Source organism: Chrysochloris asiatica, unplaced genomic scaffold (genome assembly GCF_000296735.1).
Source record: "Chrysochloris asiatica unplaced genomic scaffold, ChrAsi1.0 scaffold00002, whole genome shotgun sequence".
Taxonomy (NCBI): Eukaryota; Metazoa; Chordata; class Mammalia; order Afrosoricida; family Chrysochloridae; genus Chrysochloris; species Chrysochloris asiatica.
Window position 1 is genome coordinate 6337057 of NW_006408520.1, and position 21838 is coordinate 6358894.

A 21838-nucleotide genomic window follows, 5' to 3' on the forward strand; every position below is an offset into this window, starting at 1 on the left:
TAATAGAAGACAGTAAAATTTATTACAATGAAAAAAAAAATCTAGTCGTTGTTTCAAATTTTTTAAATGATAAGTAAGTCATTATCTAAAGTAAAGGACTAGAGAATAAACAGTATTCAGAGTTATTCAATTGTTATTTAAAATATGACTCAAAGGGCTTCCAATGTAATTTCTAATGCCTATCACTGCCAACTGATTCTTAATATTTACCAAGTATTTACAAATATTTATTGGAATGGAACTGTTAAGATGAAAAAAAAAGTATTATAGTTCATTCATAAAGTATTTTTCAAATGTGGTAATACATCTGTTTTTATTTTAAAAATATGAATGTCTGGATGAACCACCGATCTAGTATATGGGACAAAGCCCTGTGGTAAAGTGAATTATAGCTCTTCTAGCTATAGTCTTTGTAACTCCCACCTAATGACTGGGTGGAACCATGCAAATAGGGCATATGAAACTGTAACATGAAGATTGGTCAGTTTTGCCCCTCTGCTCGGTATAAAATGAGCCATCTCAGAAGCAGGAAAAGGGTGATCTCAGGACCATCAGGAAAGAAGAGTCAAGATCCAGAGATGCAGTGGTGGCAGCTGAGGCATTAACACTGAGAACACAAAACAGCAGCAGGCTTTCCAGACGGCAGAGCAAGTAAAGCTAAGTGCCTTCAAGCAGGAGGCTGCAGTGTAGAACACGGTGCCCTTTGGACATTTATTGGTAGTGCTAAAGAAGCTTTGCAACACTTGCCTGAGCAGGGCAAGTGCCAAGTGACCATGTGACTGAGAAGCCATGGATGAGAGAGGTGTGTGCCTATGGCACAGCTGGGAAGAAGAGGGCCTTTCTTGTTCCTGTACTCTGTGTACTGTATTCAGATCCTGAATTACACTGTTAACTTCCCTAATAAACCCGATCATCATGAGTATGGTCTGTGAGTTTTGTGGAGCCACTACAATGAATTAGTAAACCCAGCAGAGAAGTGGAGTGTACTGTGGGAGAGACGGCTGGTATCAGAACTGGTAAGGAAGGCAGAGGGTGGCAGCATGTCTGAACTTAGCCTCATAGGAATAGATCTTGGACTGATGAGTTTCCGCCTCCTTCCTCCTTAGGAAGTCAGAGGAGATCAGGCACTGCCCCACATCATTTCTACAGACCCAAAAGTCTATGTATTGATGTAGCTAGTCCTTAATCAGTATTCAGCCTATTTGGGCAATTAAATGCAACAAAACAATTAAATTAAAGCCAGTGCTTTCGTTTAAACGTATTGTTTCTGCTGTTAACTGCTGTTGAGCTGGTTCTGACTTATAGTAACCCTGTATAGGGTTTCCAAGGAGCAGCTGGTAGGCTTGAGCCACTGAACCACCAACCTTTTGGTTCACAATCTAGTGCTTAGCCTGTAGCGCCATACCAAAAAATTCCCAAAGTAAAAACTCTCTTGATTATAGCTGTAAAAGAAGAGATTAAAAATGAAAATACAATTTTCATGGAAGATCCCACAGGAAGAACAGAAGTTGAAGTGTACCTTAAAAGGTAAGTAGTATTTCTGATATGTAGAAAGCAAAGAGAAGATACTAGAGAAGACCCAAAGGAACAGAGAAAATGCTTTTCTTGTTCCTTATTATATTTCCAAGGCCTAATATATGTCTTTAAGGAGCTCTGGTAGCGTAGTGGTTACGCATAGGGTTGTGAACTGCAAGGTCAACAGTTCGAAACTACCAGCTGCTCCACGGGAGAAAGATGAAGCGCTCTGCTCCTGTAAAGATTTACAGTCTTGGAAACCCTGTTCAGGGTCGCTATGGGTCGGAACCGACTCGACAGCACTTAACAACAACAACAATACATGTCTTATCTTTTACTTGGAATATTAGAATAGCCTAGGTGGTCTCTTTGCCTCTAGCTTTGTTTCTTCAAGTCCACTGTGTTAGTCAACTCCAAAGATGGGTCCCGATGATTCCTGATTCCCTGACATTCACGACCTTGTATAGTTCCCTTTCTTCAGTGTGAGCTGGACCTAGTGATTTGCTATTACTGAAAAGAGAATGGTAAAAGCAGTATTACTTTCTAAGATTCAGTTAAGATGTCTTATTCATCCACTTCTCTTACTGCCTCACTTGTTCACTCATAGCTGCCATGTTGTGAGCTATCCTGGGTAGAGACTCATAGGTCAAGGAACTGGGGGCCTTAGTTAGAAAAGAACTAAATACTGTCAGCAACCACTGAAGTGAACAGATTCTTCCCCAAATGAGCCTTAAGATGACTACAGCCCTGGCCAACACCTTCACTGTCAGTTTGTGAGCGATTCAGACCCAGAGAGCTCAGTATGCCATGCCAAGATTTTTAAATTATAGAAACAATTTACTAGGTTTGGTGTAATTTTGTAAGAGGAATAAATTGGTGGAAAACAGATGAAAATGAAGTTAAAGATTCTGACAGTGAAAAAATACTGATTACTCCTTCATCTAAAATGAAGACTGGTGTCTGCTTCTACCCACATATACTGGTATGAAATAAGAAAAGACTTCCTGGACTTAGAACAACATGTTGGTAGACTAATAAGGTACAACTCAACCACTGGTGGTGGTGGTTATGTGCTGTGGAGTTAGTTCCAATTCATAGCAACCCTGTATAGGGTGTCAGAGGCTGCAAATCATGGGAGCAGGAAGCCTCATCTGTCTCCCACTATTAGTTTCAAACTGCTGACTTGCAGTTAACAGCCTGACTTCTAACCGACTATGCTTCCAAGGGCCACCTAAAAACAAATTACAACTGTCACAACGTTTTTTTTTTTTTTTTTTTCCCTAACCCCATTCGTCAGAAAAAAAAAAAAAAAGATGTTACACACAGAATATTGGAAAACACACTCTAATGGGATGATGATACTTAGGCTCTAATTCTATGTGCTATTAACTCATTTTGGATAAACTGCATAACATTCTAGAACATCAGTCTTTTCATCTATAAAGAGTGAATACCAAGACAATGTTCTACATCCTACTTTAGTGAGTAATGAGGATCTTAAAATCTCATGAGTGGTCATCTAAGGTGCAACAAGTATGGACAATGAAATTACCGTGGACTATATTTAACAGCTGCCATTAGCTCCTTGGGCAGTACAGAAAGGTTAATGGTTTGAGTCCATCCAGAGGCATTTTAAGAGGAAAGGCCTGGTGATTTCCTTCTAAAAAAATCAGCCCTTGAAAACTCTACGGAGCACAAATTCTACTTTGACACACAGGAGGCCTCCCTTAATTGGAATCACCTTGATGGAAACAGATTTTTCATTGTTTTTAAGATATATATTTACTATTAAATATATATACAGTCTTTAGAATACTTAGGTTTAGTGAATTTTTTTGTTCCAAAGACCTTGAACTGGAAGAGCTGCTTGTTTCCTACTTAGGTAGCATTTTAACAGAACATTAACATTCATATGTAGCAAGTATTTTACTAAAGCACATGCATGTGTCAGACAAGTTTTCTCCACTAGCAATTTAAACACAATGTAAGAATTCCAGCAGGAATGATAATTAGGCCATGAAACTATGTTGCTGTTGTCAAGTACTGTGGAGTCGGTTCCGACTCATAGTGACCCTGCACAGGGTTTCCGAGGCTGTATATCTTTACGGGAGCAGAGCGCCTCATCTTTCTCCTGAGGAACAGCTGGTAGTTTTGAACTGCTGACCTTGAGGTTAGCAGCCCAATTGTAAGAATTCCAGCAGGAATGATAATTAGGCCATGAAACTATGTTGTTGTTGTTAAGTGCCGTCGAGTCGGTTCTGACCCATAGCGACCCTGAACAGGGTTTCCGAGGCTGTATATCTTTACGGGAGCAGAGAGCTTCATCTTTCTCCCGAGAAGCAGCTGGCAGTTTTGAACTGCTGACCTTGCGATTCGCAGCCCGATTTGTAACCACTACACTACTATCATGGAGACATACAATTTAGTCAGGGTCAATTTTTATAATTTTAAAGGTCCTAAGAATATAAACAACAACAACAAAGAATATAAAAGAAATCTGCCAAAACTCTAGTTTTTGTCTTTTAAAATTCTGTTTAACTCAGGAGTTTGTGGTCATATTTTTCTGATTAACTATCTTAATGGGGAATCATAAAACAGATCGTAGCATGGCTTTATCTAGCCATAATGAAAGGATACGCAGAAAAAGAAAAGCTTAGCAAATTCCTGACTGAGCTAAGACTTCCAACTGCATCCAAACCCCAAAGTAAGCATTTGGAAACAATTAGAGGTTCACTTCTGGTTGAGTAACCCAATTCTCGTTTTAACAATGAAACATCATTTTCCTAGAATATATAACGATGAAAGGAGTTGTTAAGTATATATTGACTCATTTACCAGTATCACAAAGTAAACATTTTATTCTTCAAAAGATGAAGGTAAACCAATTTTATAATCATACAAACAGGAACATAAAAACTAATCTGAAAGCTTTCACTTAAACGTTAACAGACTAACTGAATGAATAACAGTTTTATTGACAGGAAGTTTGCAAATGTCAATGTGTCCAAACCTTACTTCAGAAGCATCTTTTAGTAAAAGAGCCTTACAATTTCAATAGTAAATCCAATTGGTGGTGGTGGTGGTGTGCCATGGAGTCGGTTCTGATTTATAGTGACCCTGCATAGGATTTCCGAGGCTGTAAATCTTTACGGGAGCAGAAAGCCTCATCTTTCTCCCTTGGAACAGCTCAGCTGGTAGTTTCAAACTGCTGACCTTGAGGTTAGCAGCCTAACTTGTAACCACTATGCTACCAGAGCTCCTTGTAAACCCAATTACTGAGCAGTAATTATGAATAAACCAAACAAAGGAAAGTTAGGGCACGCATTATGACAATTTGTGAAGACTGATCATACTCGTAGCAATAAATACTTGTTGTTGTTATGTGCCGTGGAGTCGGTTCCGACTCTTAGCGACCCTATACAGGGTTTCCAAGGCTGTTAATCTTTACGGGAGCAGAAAGCCTCATCTTTCTCCCACGGAACAGCTGGTAGTTTCGAACTGCTGACCTTGTGGCTCACAGCCCAATTTGTAACCACTAAACTTCAAATAGCTGAAACTGATACTTAGATCAGAAAATAAAGATCCAATAAAAATTAAGACATAATTACTGAATCAATTTTGTGTATTAGTTTATGGTTTAAATTCTCCTGTAGATTATAATAGATAATTATAATTTACAAATACAGAGAAAGTTACTGTACTTTCAAAAATAGTCTACAAAGTGAAGGTCAGGAATAAGTCATATGTAAGAGCTTCAAATAATTGATAGAAAAATTCCATTTATCTTTCAATTCCATTGTTACACATACTTTTGGAAGTCCCTTCAAATACTTGAAAACTTTCAGGGGGCAAAAAGCCCAAGACACTAATCAAAAATTTAAATATATTGCATTATTATATAAATAATATGTTGCATATTTAGACATGGTTCCTTGGCAAGTGGTAAATACACAGTCACATTTGCAAAAATACAATTATTTCATAAGACTGAACAATAACCCATTAACTCAGTTTTACTAGTCTACATAGAACAAGGAGTCCTGGTGTGGCGCTGTGGGTTAATGCACTAGACTGCAAAGCCATCTGAACTTCAAGGCCAGCAGTTCAAGCTCACCAGCTGCTCCTCAGAAACCCTATACTGGGTAGCCATGGGTCGGAACGGACTCAATGGCACTTAATAACAACAACTATAGAACAGTGATACATTTGAATTATGGTGTTGGTAAAGAATACTGAATATACCATAGGCTGCCAGAAGAATAAACCAATCTATCTTGAAAGATTGCCATGAGTCAAAATTGACTTGACAGCATCTAACAACAGTATAGTACAGGTAGCTCAAAATCATACCAACAGGGATTATGCTTTCCTTTATAGCTACACTGATTTTCTGAAACCTATGGTTTCAATCAATGCATGTTTATAGAATATCTACTTTCTTCAATAAACAAGAAATATCAACGGATAAAAGACTGATGTTGTCAAGGACTTCATTCTTCTTTCATGAACTATCAACACTCATGGAAGCAGCAGTCAAGAAATCAAACAACATATCGCATTAGGCAAATCTGCTGCACAAGACCTCTTTAAAGTATGAAGAGCAAAGATGTCAGCTTGAGGACTACGGTGCGCCTGACCCAAGCCCTGGATAGTATTTTCAATAACCTCATATGCATGCGAAAGCTGGACAGTGAATAAGGAAGACTGTAGAAAAACTGATGCTTTTGAGTTATGGTGTTGGAGGAGAATACTGAAAGTGCCAAGGGCTGCCAAAAGAACCAATAGATCTGTTTTGGAAGAAGTACAGCCAGAGTGCTCCTTGGTGGCCAGGATGACCAAACTTCATCTCTCATACTAAACACATATTGTCAGGACGGGCAAGTCACTGGAGAAGGATATCATGTTTGGTAAGGTGGAGAGTCAGAGAAAAAGAGGAAGACCCCCAGCGAGATGGATTGGCAAAGTGGCAGCATCAATGGACACAAGCATGGCAACAACTGTGAGGTTGGCCCAGGACTGGGCAGCATTTCTTTCACTATGAGTCGGTACAGACTTGATGGCACCTAACAACAACTTTCTTCACTAATGGGGTAAAAAGATATTCTAATGACATACTGTATTAGGCAAATCTGCTGCAAATGAACTCAGATGTCACTCTGAGGATTAGGTGATTAAATACCATGATTTGGGCCAGGATTAGGGTATGCCTGACCCAAATCATTGTATTTTCAATTGCCTCATATTCACGGAAAGGAGTCCTGGTGCTAAGCAATGGACTTCTCACCACAAGGTCAGGGGTTCAAACCTACCAGCTACTCCTTGGAAGCCCTATATAGGGTTGCTATGAGTCAGAACTGACTTGATGGCACTTAACACCAACAATATATGCATGTGAAAGTTGGACAATGAATAAGTAAGATCACAGAAGAATCAATACATTTGCATTATCATGTTGGTGAAGAATAATGAATAAACCATAGTTTGTCAGAACAACAAACAAATCTGTCTCGAACAAGTACACCCATAATGTTCCGCAGAAGTGAGGATAGCAAGCCTTCATCTCTCGTTCTTTGGATATGCTTCCAGGAGGGATCATGGAAGAATGACATCATGCTTAACAAAATGAAGGGTTACCAAAAAAGAGAAAGACCCTCAGTGAGATGGACTGACACAATGGCAGCAGTAGTAGGCTCAAACCTAACAGTTGTGAGGCTGGAGCAGGTCCGGACAGTGTTTTGTTCTGTTGCACATACGGTCGCTATGAGTTGGAGTCAACTTGAGGGAACCTAACAACAGCAACAATAACAAGAAGATCTCTCAAGTGACCTTAGAACTTGGAGTTAAATCAGGAAAAGGTCACACTTTTCCTTAAGCTTCTGGAACTCTGTTGTAACACTTAATGTATCTGGTCTCTGGACTAAAAACATTAGTAAATAATGTCAAATAAGTAAATGATGCGTAACGTCCTTGTTTATATAACACTTAATAGTTGTTAAAGTGCTTTCATACATTTTTCTAATTTGATCCTCACAACGTTAAGCAGCCACAAGAAAATTTTGGAGTCACACAATGTCAGATGTAGGAAAGATCTTAAGAGATCCCTTAAGCCAATTCTTTCATTTTACAAATGAGGAAACCAAAAGGCTAAGAAAACATGTTCTCTGTTGTATACTGGTAAGAGGGGGAGTTGGGTGTGATAATTTCAAGACTCAGGTTCTTTGTACTACACTGCAATGTCCCATCACGGTTAAGTCCTATGGAGTCAGGGATCATGTTATGTTCTTTTTATTCCCAGCATTCATCATGGTGCTTTGTATATAAACGCTTAACTTACACATGTCTGCTAAATGTATGCTCTAGTTAAAATTTTCAGATACTAGTGAAATATTATTGGAATATAGAAATAGCCCTTGTCTGCTATGACTTTCAACCCTTTATAGCAACAGCTAAATAGTGAAACAGCAAAGAGCCCTCAAAATGTGGTCACTCACACAAAAAAAAAATCTTTAATAAACAGAAAGTAAAGGTACTTTATCTTCTAATCAAGCATAAGTGACAAAGAAATATACTTAATTTCTTTAATTGTAATATATTATCTTTTAAAAAGTGCTTTCTTCATTTTCATAAGAAACTAAAACCAGACCAGCAATTGTAAGTTAAAAAACAATAACAAAACAAAAACTCCACAAGCAAAAAAGCAAAACCTTAAAATAATTCATTGCTTACCCTTAGTCCTGGAGTGGTACTGTAGGATAAATAAGCACTGGACTGTAATATTGGTTTGAACCGCAAGGCTGGCAGTTCAGACTCATCAGTCACTTCTCAGGAACCCAATACAAAGTCACTATGAGTTGAAACAGACTACTATACAGGTTCACTATGAGTCAGTTTGATTCAACAGCATTTAACAACAACTTAATTCTCATGAAGAGCAAAGATCCAGGTAAAGAAGAAAAATGAATAGGAATTCACAAGACTAGCCTTTGGTCAAGGGGTAAAGAAAGATCAGACAGTAGATTCAATGAAGAAAGAGGGCAAAAGGCGCCACAAAACATACATGACTTTGAGAGCAGACTGCTGGTAGGGGCCATCTAGTCAAATCTGAGTCCCATCAATAAGCAGAACTGCCCTATATGGTCTTCTTGGCTGTAATCTTTATGAAAACAACTTGTCAGGTCTTCTTCTCATGGAGCCACTGGACACGTTTGAACCAGTACACTTTTGACTAGCAACTATGTAGGTAAGTGCTGCACCACAAGAGCTCCCTTGAAAGCAGAGTTAGCAGGAATAAATGTAACATGTATTAACTATAGTAACATTTGTAGAGAAAAGACAATGATACTTAGAGGAACCTCTTCCGTTATCTTTGTAACCAACTGAAAGCAGCTGTTAGACCAGGATGGACAAAGGTAGGTGAGGTAATGAAGCTGTTTACGAAAGCCTGAATCTTAAAAATGTATAGAATAGATTGTGAAAAATTAGATGAGATGGTATGACATATTTATCTAGACTATGAAAATAAAATTATTACTGAACTCGCTTCAGAAGTCACAAATTTTATCCCAGATTAAAAAAGGGTAGACCCCCCCCCAAGTTAGCAAATAAGACTACCAAGCATTAAAGAAGAAAGGGACCAAAGTACTCATTAATCTCTAGGTTCAACAAAGTTATTAAGAATTTGAACTAAACTGTACTTATCTGGTTCAAGCTAAAAAAAAAAATATATATATATATATATAAGGTTCAACAAAGTTATTAAGAATTTGAACTAAACTGTACCTATCTGGTTCAAGCTAAATATATATATACATATATATATATGAGTGTACTGGTATACTTGCAACTACGCCAATCTACACATTGTACAAACCTCATAATTTCCTCACAATACAGTAAGAGATCTTTGCTTCTAGATGGCTGAGTATGTTGTTGGTCTGAAGAAATCAGTGACACAAGAGTATGGAAGAGAAGTAGAAAGGGCATTGTCTAAAGTGTACCAAACCTTTTGCCTTCTTAGTGATGGAGGTGGGTGATAGAGGGTTAGGCTTGGGGCCTGGTAAGATGCACTCTTACAAGTGGACAACAACAGGTTATGACAGCAAAGCAACTATGACAGACACAAATGTATTTCTTAGCATTTCCCATCCCTTCCCTTCCCTCTTCTTTTCCTTTTCCTTCCCTCCTCTCTCTCATTTGATAGTGAGTAAATGAGAATCAGTTACCAAGAAACAAGAGAATGTTTCAGTAATAAGACATTTCATCTAAGTGGATGGGGTCTGTTTCCTGACAGCAATTTTTTTTTTGGGGGGGGAGGGATGGGTGGCAGGCAGACAAGCAAATAATTGTAAAATGCTTCCTATGCAGCAAGTATTATTCAACAAACTTAATCCACATAAAATAATTTATGAGGCAGGTATTGTGATCCTCCCCATTTTAAAGATGAAAACTTGGAAGCACAGAGAGGCTATAGAATTTTCCAACAGTTATACAGTTGTGTGGTGAAATCATGATGCAAGCTTAAGCAGTCTGGATCCGTGGTGAATGCTTTTAGTAAGTGGCTTTGCTGACTCTCCCAAAGCACCCTGGTCTACAAGACAGTCCTGAGCTTTAGAACATGTGGATCTTAAAAGTTTGTAGGAATCCTGGGCCACAGAAAGAAGTGAAAAACTGCAATAAATAAACAGGAGAAATAACCCAAGAGAACTCTGCAAGAAGCAGTGATAGCTAATAATGCAAAATTTTCCCACTTTCTGAAAGCTGACTGGTTTGGTCGAACATGACCAGAAACAAATCTCTGACACCTAATTTTCATTTGTGGTCCACACTCAATATTGACTTCCATAAGGCATGTGTTTATTAGGAGCAAACATAACAGAAGAAAAAACAGCAAAGGAAAAAGAATCCTTGTTTGTTTACTCAAATAAAATTCTGGAAAGTATCATTGTAAAAATAATTGAATATTTCAATAGAATTCCAATCTTACATTATAATGCTGACATATTAAAATATTTAATTACTGAGAAGAGTAAAAAAAACATGTTTTCAAAAAATTAAGCAAAGAAATAAAAACAACCCAGAGTAACTTAAGCGCATATTCTATCTAGTGGTAAAAATTTCAAACTAACTACATACAAGTTAATAACGAACATTAAAAAGACAAAATTTGTCTTTTGGAAGCAAGTAATTTAAGAGCTGAAATACACTAAAATACTTTCTGCTTTAAAGATTTTTTTATGTTTTAAAGAGATACAAGGTATACATAAAAGATTCCAAAGTCAAACTATAAAAAATAATTCATTCTCATTTTCCATCCTTCCCTTCCACTCCCTCTGTAGACAACATTTTGACATAATATCAACAGGCAAACAGAGTCCAAACCATGACTGAGAGCCCGAGAAAGGGAGACGCAGCCTGTACTTCAGTTTGGCCCTCCATTCATTTACCTATCTACCTTTCCATACCATAGTGGCAAACACCAACTCTTTTCCAGTTACTGGGTTATGTATTCAGAATGGAGAGGAGAAAGATAAGGTGCGCCAAACACACTGTAGTGTGACAACTGCATGAATTACATGCTTGTACAATCTCTCCTCCTTGAGTACTGGGGAAAATCTGAGACTTGTTTCTAGCAAAGGTAAAGAGATTTTACATATATAATTAAGATCCAAAATCAGGTGATCCTGAATTAATCAAAAGACATTATTCTAGATTGTTGTTAGGTTCGAGTCATCCAAGCCACAAATCTTGAACTCACCTTCAATTCATCCTCCTCTACTCAGATACGTTGTTGTTAGATGCTGTGGACTCGATTCTGACTCATAGTAACCCAACATGACAGAGTAGAAGCGTCCCATAGGGTTTCCTAGGTTGTAATCTATACAGAAACAGATGGCAAGGTCTTTTTCTCATGGAGCCACTTCATGGGCTTGAACTGGTAACCTTACGTGCTTAACCACTGCACAATCAGGTAGGCCTCATATAATCAGATGAAAGCTATCAAAAGAGGGGCTGGGGAGTTCCTTAGGTCAGATCTTGTCTCCTATTGACTTGAAGTAAGCAGCTATGTGTTCTACAACTGCAAGAGAAAAATACTGCCAACAACCACATGAGCTTGGGAGAGGGCCCTGAGTCTCAGTCAACACCACCTCTCCAGCTGCCAAATCTTGACTGCAGGTTATGAGACCTTGAGCAGAGGATCCAGCTAGGCCTAATTCATCAAAACTGTTAAACAGGTGCTTGTTTTTAGCTGATAAATTTATGGTAATTTGTTATACCATAATAGAGAAGTAATACATACGGTGATTCTCTTCCAATTTGGTAGTAGGAGAAACATTTAAACACATGTAATTATGTGTGAGCGATGCCATAACAGAAGTACAGGTATGCATCACTAAACATCTATGATACGTTCTGAGAAAAAGGATATTATGTGATTTCTGCACTATTCAAACACCATATTAAATACAGGCACTCCCTATATGATCCATAGTTAAATCCCCATAAACTCGATTTCATTAAAAGCTTATAGGAGGTCTTCCGGTTTTGGAAGCAGGAGAAGCAGAATCAGGTAGGGCAAGCTCCGTGGGGGAGGTGCCAAAAACCGAGAGACGGTGCCGTTACGGAGCTGCTCCAGAGCTCTGGATCTAGTATAAGGTGCAGGGGGTCAGTTTCCCACACCCACCGATGGAAACATCACTGTATAAAGGAAAATACTGTGATTCTGGAACCAATCAGGGCTCGGGACTCTGCCTGCGGAGCACTCCCGCCCGGGCTGCATTCAGAGGGCAGGGCCACAGCCAGAATGACACAGTGAAACGGCACAGCAACATATGAAAAAAGAAGAATGGGGGATTCTACACATTTTTGCCTCCTCTTCCCAGTCGTGCCCTCTCTTCCCAGCTCAGCCCCCCAAAAGGGTCCAGCATTGAGCCCACAGTTTTCCCATGGCACAGAGAGGAGGCTGACCGTCTGGTAGCTGCTTATGACATTTGATTCTGGGACCCAGCCCTAAAGTTGACCTAAGCGAGACCGTTCACGCCTGTCTATGCAGCAAGAAAAAAGCAGGACTGGCCGTACAGACAAACCTATGAACACTCTATAAAACCCCAACATAAAAGGCAAGAGTCAATACCATCTACTACAAATAGTCACAGCTATTTCAAGAATTACGCTGTCCACACACAGATACCTAACTGACCTTTAGAGATAAAAACAGTGGACAATCTTTCTCCCATTAACTTCTCAAAATCCATCTGTGCACGTCCACAGTAGTGACTATAGAGGAGAGGTCTGAGCGTGTGGAAACCCCATCCCACTGCGGTAGGTTTCTACTGTGCATGCCCACTGATCTGTGCAGCTAAGGCCACTGGTCAGATAGCTATGGTTTTATTTTCATTTGGGAGTGGTGGATTTTAATCTCTGAGTCAATTACAATTCAAAGTGAGCCTACAGGGCAGAGTAGAAGTACTCTCGAGGGTTTCTCAGGTTGTAAGATTTCATGGGAGCACACAGCCTCAGCTTTCTCCTAAGGAGCTGCTGGCAGGTTTGGACAACTGAGCTTGATTGCAGTTTGCAGCTCAATGTTTAATCCACTGCCCCACCAGGGGTCCTTTAAAAACATTTCATATGGTTGCTAAATGCCTTTGAGGCAGTTCCGACTCATGTTGTTGTTGTCAGGTGCCATTGAGTCGGAACCAACTCATAGTGACCCCAGGCACAGCAGAACGAAACAATGTCCGATCCTGGGCCAACCTCACGACCGCTACCACACCTGAAGCCATCAATGATGCCACCTGGCTGATCCATCTCGTTGGGGGTCTTCCTCTTTTTCTCTGACCCACCACCTTACTCAGCATGACATCCTTCTCCAGCGACTGTTCCCTCCTGACAATATGCCCAAAGTATGAGAAACGAAGTTTAGCCATCTTGGCCTCCAAGGAGCACTCTGGCTGCACTTCTTCCGACTCATAGTGACCCTGTATAGGGTTTCCGAAGAGCAGCTGGTGAATTCGAATCACCAACCTTGTGGTCCAAGGCATTATCCTACAGTGCCACACAAAGAAAGCTGGGTTTTTTTAAGGTTTTAAAAAAACAAACAAACCCAAAACAAAGAAACTTAGGGGGAAAACGAACATCTATGTAATCAAATGTTGTTACGAGCTATCAAGTTGGTTCTCACTCATACCGATCCTGTATAGGGTTTCAAAGGAGTGGCTGCTGGGTTCAACTAATGACCTTGCAGTTAGCAGTCCAATGCTTACCCTGTAGTGCCACCCCAGGACTCCTGATGAAAACCATTATCTCATATGCATGTGAAAGCTGGAAAATGAATAAGGAAGACCACAGAAAAATTGATGCATTTGATTTATGGTGTTTGAAGAGAACATTAAAAATACCATGGACTGCCTGAAGAACAAACAAATCTGTGTTAGAAAAAGCATAGCCAGAATGCTCCTTTGAAGTCAAGACCAGCCCATGTCTCTCATACTTCGGACACATTATCAGGAGGGACCAGTCTCTGGAGAAGGACACCATGTTTGGTAAAGTGAAGAATCAGCGAAAAAGAGGAAGACCCCCAATGAGATGGACAGGCACAGTGGCAGCAGCAATGGGCTCAAGCTTAACAATGATTGTGAAGTTGGTGCAGAACTGGGCAGTGTTTCATTCCTTTGTGCATAAGGTTGCTATGAGTTGGAACTGACTCGATGGCACTTAACAACAACAACAACACCTGTATTTAGGACACCAAAGAAAAACAATTAATTCCATATAGTACGAGCAAAAAGACTCCACAAATTATAGATTGCCCTTGAGTGGACTCTTCTAGGAGGTGTTCAAAAGGTAGGTATTAACAGGAAAGACATTCCAGAGAGAGGACACTCAGTGATCAGAGGCACTAAGGTATAAAGAAGCAGTATGTCCTAAAAAGTACTAATGATTTGATACTACTGGAATTTAGGGCAGGAGTCTTCTAACTGGAGTACATACAGGGGTATGTATTACATTCAAATGACAACCACCACAAAGAATAACCTAGGAGCACTCACAGAGTTGCTAACAAGTGTTGGGACTAGTTTTAGAGAATAGAATTTCTGATCCTCTACTTTCACAGGTGGTGATGGTGGTTATGTGTTGTAGTAGAGTCAGTTCCAATTCAAAGTGACCCTGTATAAGGTTTCCGAGGTGGTTAAGTCTTTACAGGAGTAAAAAGTCTGATCTTTCTCCAGCAAAGCAGCTTGTAGATTTGAACTACTGACCTTGCTCACCAGTCTGAGAACATCCCTCTAGTAAGCAGTTCTCTGATGTTACCCTCTCATTTCACAATTACCTTTCAACCACTTGATAAAGAAAAAGCATATATTTCACCCATTTAAACTATTACTACCAGAAACTGTGGCAAAGTTTAGAAATCTTTGGGGTACTGTTCAGAGTAAATTGTGTCCTTCAAAATGCTGTGTTGTAAATCCTAACTCCTACTGCTATGGAAAAGGAACTCTGGTGGAAAAGCACTCAGCTCAAAGCAAAGGTTGGTGGTTAGAAGCCACCAGTCATTCCACGGGGGAAAGATGTGGCAGTCTGCTTCTGTGAAGACTAACAAGGCAGTTCTACTCTGTACTATAGGGTCATTATGTGTCTGAACTGACTCACAGCAGGGGGTTGTAGCCTTAGATGTATAAGGATATTTGGGATGTCAATGTCTTTGTTATATCAATGAGGCCATATCAGTGTGAGGTGTGGTTATGTCTGAAGCCAATCACCTCTGAGATATACAAAGAGCAGACTGTCCCTAGAGAAAAGGACCCACAGATGGGGGAATAGAGATGTCAACTCACATAAAGTTCATCAAGGAACTTAAGAACAGAGGCTAAACAGAGACAAGGACCTCTGCACAGAGCCAACAGAGAGAAAGCCTTTTTTCTCCTAGAGCCAGTACCCTGAATTCAAGCTTCTAGGTTCCTAAACTTAAGAAAATAAATTTTATTCAATAAAGCTACCCACTTGTGGTATTTGTATCATAGCACCATTACATAACTAAAACAAATAGCAAAAAGCAAAAAGCAATATTGGTGTCTGACAAGTCACTAATAAAGACAATATAAATCTGAGATATACTGCTATTAAGGGCAGAGCATACAAAATCCTGTTGTCCATCTGGGAGAGTCTGTGTACACATAAATTGTCAACTGGGATGATACGAGTGATGAGAATTTTATTAACGAGCTAGCCTATTTTATCCACAAATACTGACAAAAAATGTATATCATTGCTGATATACGAGGTATATCGGAAAAAGAATATCATAGACACACAAGAGGAATCTTCAGATGGATCATGGAAAAATGGAACTGAAAGATAATCGCATTTTCCTACGAACTTTCTGAAGTTCTTTCATGTACATATGAAGTTCTAGGAAGACTTTATCAAGTAATAGTAAAAAAAAGTGTACCTTTTGCAATGTCATTTATAAAATATAAAACAAAATTACAAAAAAAATTGCCATTGAGTCAAATTGAGTTCATAGCAACCCTACAGAACAAGGTAGAAGTGCCTCATAGGGTTTTCCAAGGCTGTAAATCTTTACAGAAGCAGACTGTCACATTTTCCTCTACAGGGCAGCTGCTGGATTCATATCTGTGATCTTTCAGTTAGCAACTGACTACTTTAAACCATTGTGCTACTAGTGCACCTTCCTATTAAGCTGGAGGATATTCTCATAAATCAAATAGGCTACATTTGCAGTTTGGATGTTTTGGTTAAATTGTGTTATACACAAATAATTTAAACTTTCAAGTTGTTGTTGTTGTTATGTGCCGTGGAGTCGGTTCCGACTCATAGTGACCCTGTACAGGGTTTCCGAGGCTGTAAATCTTTACGGGAGCAGAACGCCTCATCTTTCTCCCGCGTAACAGCTGGCAGTTTCGAACTGCTCTTGCGGTTCACAGCCCAATTCATGAATCATAAATATAGAATCACAGCATTGGATGTCCTGAATTATAGCAAAAATTTGCAATTGATTAACTCCTGGTGTGACACTATAGGATAAGCACTGGATTGCTAACCACAAGGTTGGTGGCTCAAACCTGCCAGCTCCTCCTGGGAAACCCTATACAGGGCTGCTGAGACAGAATTGACTTGATGGCACTAACAACAATAGAAGTACATAATATGTTCTGTGGGTCATACTGACACGTTTTTATTTACTTACCATTGATTAAATACCGGGAAGGACAACAATGATAAGAATGTGCAAAACGCTAAGCATAAATTAAATGTACACAAGCATAACCATATTAATCCATACACAGCTGTACTAGGAGTCCTGCCTCTTCCATTTACACAAAGACCAAATTTCTCAGGAAAATATTAAACACTTATAGATGTTTTCTTCTCACCATGATATGAAAATATCTAAATGCTTAATCTAGGCTACAGATTCCTACCTCCTAGCAGTTCATAAATTAAATGGCTCGGGTTACCCCTATTGAAATTTATATTATCTAATTACAGTTGGTCCTTGAACAATGCAGGGGTGTGTGTGTGTGTTTAGGGGCACCAACTACCTACATAGTCAAAACGACATACTTAACTTTTGACTTCCCCCAAACGCAACTCTACTAGAAGCCTATTGTAGACCAGAAGTCTTATAACAAATAGTTGACTAGCACATATTTTGTGTTATATGCATTTTATACTGCTCTCACATAAATGCTGCATTTTCAATACGAGATAAAAACATATTTTGCAAATAAGTGCGAGTTTTTTGTGTGTGTGTGTGCCTACTGGCATAGCTACAGTGACGGTTTCACATATTACCTTTTCTTTTTGATAAATAGGGCTGAGGCTGGATTCATTTCTCTTAAAAAAGGGCAACCACAACTGCAAATCTCCATCTACGTTACATGTCAAGCAATTATACTTTATTTGTAATGTCCTGACTTTTCTCTGCTTTTCAGGAACACTTACAATGTCACCAGTGGCACATTGTATGGGGCTCTCACAGTGTCATTCTTTGCACTAAATGTGATAAAAAAAAACAAAAAAAAAAACATGGGGAAACCGTGAATGGTGACTTTTTACTGCAATACTGGAGATTTGAACTGCTATGTAGAGATGATTAGTGGTACAGACATTTAAAAAAGAAATCTGCCTAGTTCAAAACCCATGTTGTCCAAAACTCAACTTTCTATCTTCTAGTATTTTCTGCGTTCAGATCCTTATTGCACACTGACTGTACATTCTTGAAGTAGACTATACTTCAAGAATTCCTCCTGTTGTGGTGCTGTAGGATACGCAGTGGACTGCTAACCGAAATATTGGCAGTTTAAACTCACCAGCCACTCCTTGGAAACCCTAAACAGGATTGCTATGGGCTGGAAGTGACTTGAGGGCACTTAACAACAACAACATCATTAGGCTTGGCTTTTAACATGTTAACCGGGTCATGTGTAAACATTCCACGAAGAGGTAATCATACAATCAGGGAAGTTATAAGAGACAACAAAAACCCACAGTTGAGGCCCAGAAAATTGAATATTACAGAACCAGAACTATAACCCAAGGCTCTTGATTCCTAATGTAGGTCACCAGAATTCAATAACATCTTATTCTGCACATGATATAAAGATACAAAGATGAATAAAATAATTCTGTGCTCAGACATTGATGTGAATATCTGTATCTACAGAGATAAACTACTATATACCATGCTGTCATTAAAAAAAAAAAAACTTGAAAGTTTAGAGTTATACACTTTAGATACCGAATAGAAGGCTTCCTAGAAGAATTGGCATTAGAGCTGAGTCTTAAAGGACTGCTAGGAGTGTTATGGGAAAAAGATAAGGAGGAAAGGCACTCCAGGTAAGAATACCATGAACAAAGATATTGAAGAAGTAAAGCATAGAGCATCCTCTATAAATAACAAAGGATCAAGTTAAAAGAAAAGTTGGTATATAATATGCAGTAACTGCTGTGGAAAATATTATGACTTGAAAGGTAGGTTGGAAGCAGATAACAGATTCTGATACTGTAATAATAAGAGATTTTGAATTTCTTCTTACATTTCAGGTCTTCTATTTCAAAAAATCAATGAAAAAATATGTAATATTTCTTTGAAGAAGCTATCATTTAAATATACCAACAACAAAAATGTTAGGGTTAAACAAAAGTGGAAATATCATATACTTTTCTGTTTGTCCAAAATTTTTCTATTTAATAAAATCTGTCTTTATTGTTAAGTGCTACTGAATTGGTTTCGACTCACAGCAACCCTGTATAGGGTTTCTGAAGTTTTATAGGTTTGGGGGAGCAGAAATCCCATCTTTCTCTCACAGAGCTGTTGGTGGACTTGAACCACTAACCTTGTGGTTCGCAGCTCCATTCTTAACTTATAGAGCAACCAGACTAGCATTTAACAAAATAAGGAAGTAAAAGTGAGTATTTATTTTAACATAGTCACTGATTTCACCTTGGACTCCTGATATGATGCTGTAGGATAAGCACTGGACTACTAATCACAAGGTCTTTTTGTCAAATTAGTCTAGTTAATTCATTATGCAAAAGGTAAAAGGGTTAATCTTTGCTATTTAGTACTTAAAATTCATCTTTCATCTTTCCCTTGTGGTACTATCTCTATAGCTCTAGGGTTAAATTTCTATCTCCTATACTTTGAAAAGCAAATAAATGTTTTAGTTTAGGTAGTATGTATAGTTTAGGCTAGGATTAGTTCAAAATGGTCATATGATTGAAATCTTCTGGGTGTAGGCCAGATGCTTTAGTTAAGCTACACTTTGAGTTTTCCAAGCACACTTTCCAGTACGGCAATTCAAACCCACCAGCTGCTCCTTGGAAACCCTATACAGGGTTGCTATGAGTCAGAACTGACTCCACAGCACTTAACAATGATTTCACTTTAAGAATAACCCAATACATGCAAGTTATAAAGTCTCAAGTTATGAATCTGTTTATTAGAATTCAATAAGTAGTTCTTCTTACTTGATTTTAGTAGTTTTTGTCTTTAGCTTGTAGGAAAAAATTCAGTGTGCTTTCTGTTTAAAAAGGAAACAAATGAATTTCAAGAAAGAAGTACTGAGTAACTCAGAGTGGAAGATGGTATCTCAGAAGACTCTTTTCAACTTACTTCCACACAACCATTTAAGATGTGTGATACTCTCAGTGACAAATATATACTTAAACTGGAGATATTGTTCATTAGCCATTTTCTAAATGATAGCATCTACAATTTCTAGCTATGGTTAGGAGAAAAAAAGTAAAAACTTGACTATGTACCTAAAACAATTTAATAGAGATAATGTGCTTAAATGTGTTAATTTTTAAAAATTCCAATGACTCTTAGAAATCTGAATCATCTGGGCAGCTGGGAAGTGCAACCAAAGGCCAACCTTCTCACTACACCATGGAAGCCGTGGAACATCTAAAGGACTAGGATGACCTCCCACATTGTCCAGAAAAGGACTGACAGATGACTTAGTCTATGATTAATCAAGTAAAATTCAGGTGGCTTCTAATTTACTAATTGGTTGTGTTTTAAGGTCTTTTAAAATTACTATTTGAAAATGCTAACAGTTAACTGCTTGGCTACTGAAAGAAAGGTTGGTGGTTTGAACCCACCCAGAAGCAGAACACCACGAAAGACCTGGTGATCTGCTCCTGTAAAGATTATAGTAAAAAAAACAAACCCTGATAGGGCAGTACTACTCCCTCCAGTACTGAAATCCTAGTGAACCAAAACCCCGGCCTGATGTTCACTGGACACAAGATAACCACCACACTTTCAGGAGTTGGCAACACCCCTGGAAACTGCCAGCTCCTGAAACTGCAACTCTTTGGAGGCTGTGGCAATTATGGGACATTTATGAATTGTGTGTGTGTGTTGATGGTGGAGGGAGTAGGAAAATAAGTGGATATTTTGTTCAAGTCAGAATTTTTCAGTATCTTCATAGGTCGTTTATTGGTGGTGGTGAGAAATAAATTAGTGTCTGGGTTTTTTAAACACAAGGTCAGTAGTTTGCATCCATCAGCAGCTCCTCTGGAGAAAGATGAAGTTTTCTGCTCCCATAAAGATTTACAGCCTTGAAAACCCTATACAGGATCACTATGAGCTAGAACCAAATCAATGACACATCACCGCCACCACCACTGTATCCTCAGAACCTATGAAAAGTCAAGGACAAAGCAGGCAGAACAAAAAAACTACTGAATGCCTTTTAAATGATATTCTTATATTATTAGGTTACCAGCGCATAACCCTACATTTTTCTAAGGCCCTCTGCCAGCCTATTAAAAAAGCCCATGTGTCTTCATATGAACCAAAGAACACACAACTATATGAGTGACTATTTCTCAAATTTCCCAAAAGATCGTAAGCACATGTCCCGAACCTTTCTAGATGCATGGGTGAGAAAATGATACCCAGGTACACTATATGCTTGTTGTTGTTAAGTGCTGGTTACAACTCATAACGACCCTGTATAGGGTTTCCGAGCAGCAGCTGGTGAATTTGTACTGCCAACCTTGTGGTTAGCAGTTCAGTGTTTATCTGACAGTGCCACACCGGGACGCTTAAGTGACTTATTGAATTCTCTCCAGGAATTTCAATTGAGAAAGACTTCAACTAATCAGTATTTACCATCTGTGTCTCTATGATGGTATGTTTTATAGATGATTAAAAAATATAATTTGTATTAAATAATGTTCCCCATTTATTCAATTTTACAACACTGATACATATACAAGCAACAACAAATTAAGATCTTGGGAAACTATCGTTATCTTAGTCCCTAAAAGCATATAGCTCACAAATTAAAAACTTCACTTGAAAGGTAAACCACAAAGGAAATTGTTAGGCAACACCCAAAACCGTTTTTAAAAAAGAGAAACAACTTTAAAACGCACATAACTTCTCATATGTGTGTTTAAAAATCTGGTTAACTTCCTACATGTAAAAAATGCTTACTTTATACTTACTACAGACCACAAATAATTATCTATTTAACCACAAAATCAGCAAGTTTTGTCAAAATCAGGATCTGGTCCAAATTCTGTACTCATGAATAACGATTATAACATGTAATTAAGCATTTCAAGTTTATCGTTTTCTTTTCATTGGTACATATTTTCTGTACTTCACATCTCTATTTATGTCCATTATTTGTCATTTCTAAAGGTTGTCTTACTGTCTCTAAAAGTGGAGGTGTTTTTTTCCCCTTCAATATGGCAAGAAACAAAATTATTTAAAAACCTTTTGCACCTAACACATTTTATTTTGTTAAATTTTTTTTTTTTTTTTTTTACTTATAAATGATTA

General features: G+C 38.5%; 1 protein-coding gene across 1 annotated transcript in view; it reads right to left on the bottom strand.

Annotated features, from left to right (window-relative positions):
- Nucleotides 1-21838, bottom strand: part of SLC30A7 (solute carrier family 30 (zinc transporter), member 7) — an 88983-nt gene that overhangs the window by 14153 nt on the left and 52992 nt on the right. The gene's annotated exons all lie outside the window — the stretch shown is intronic.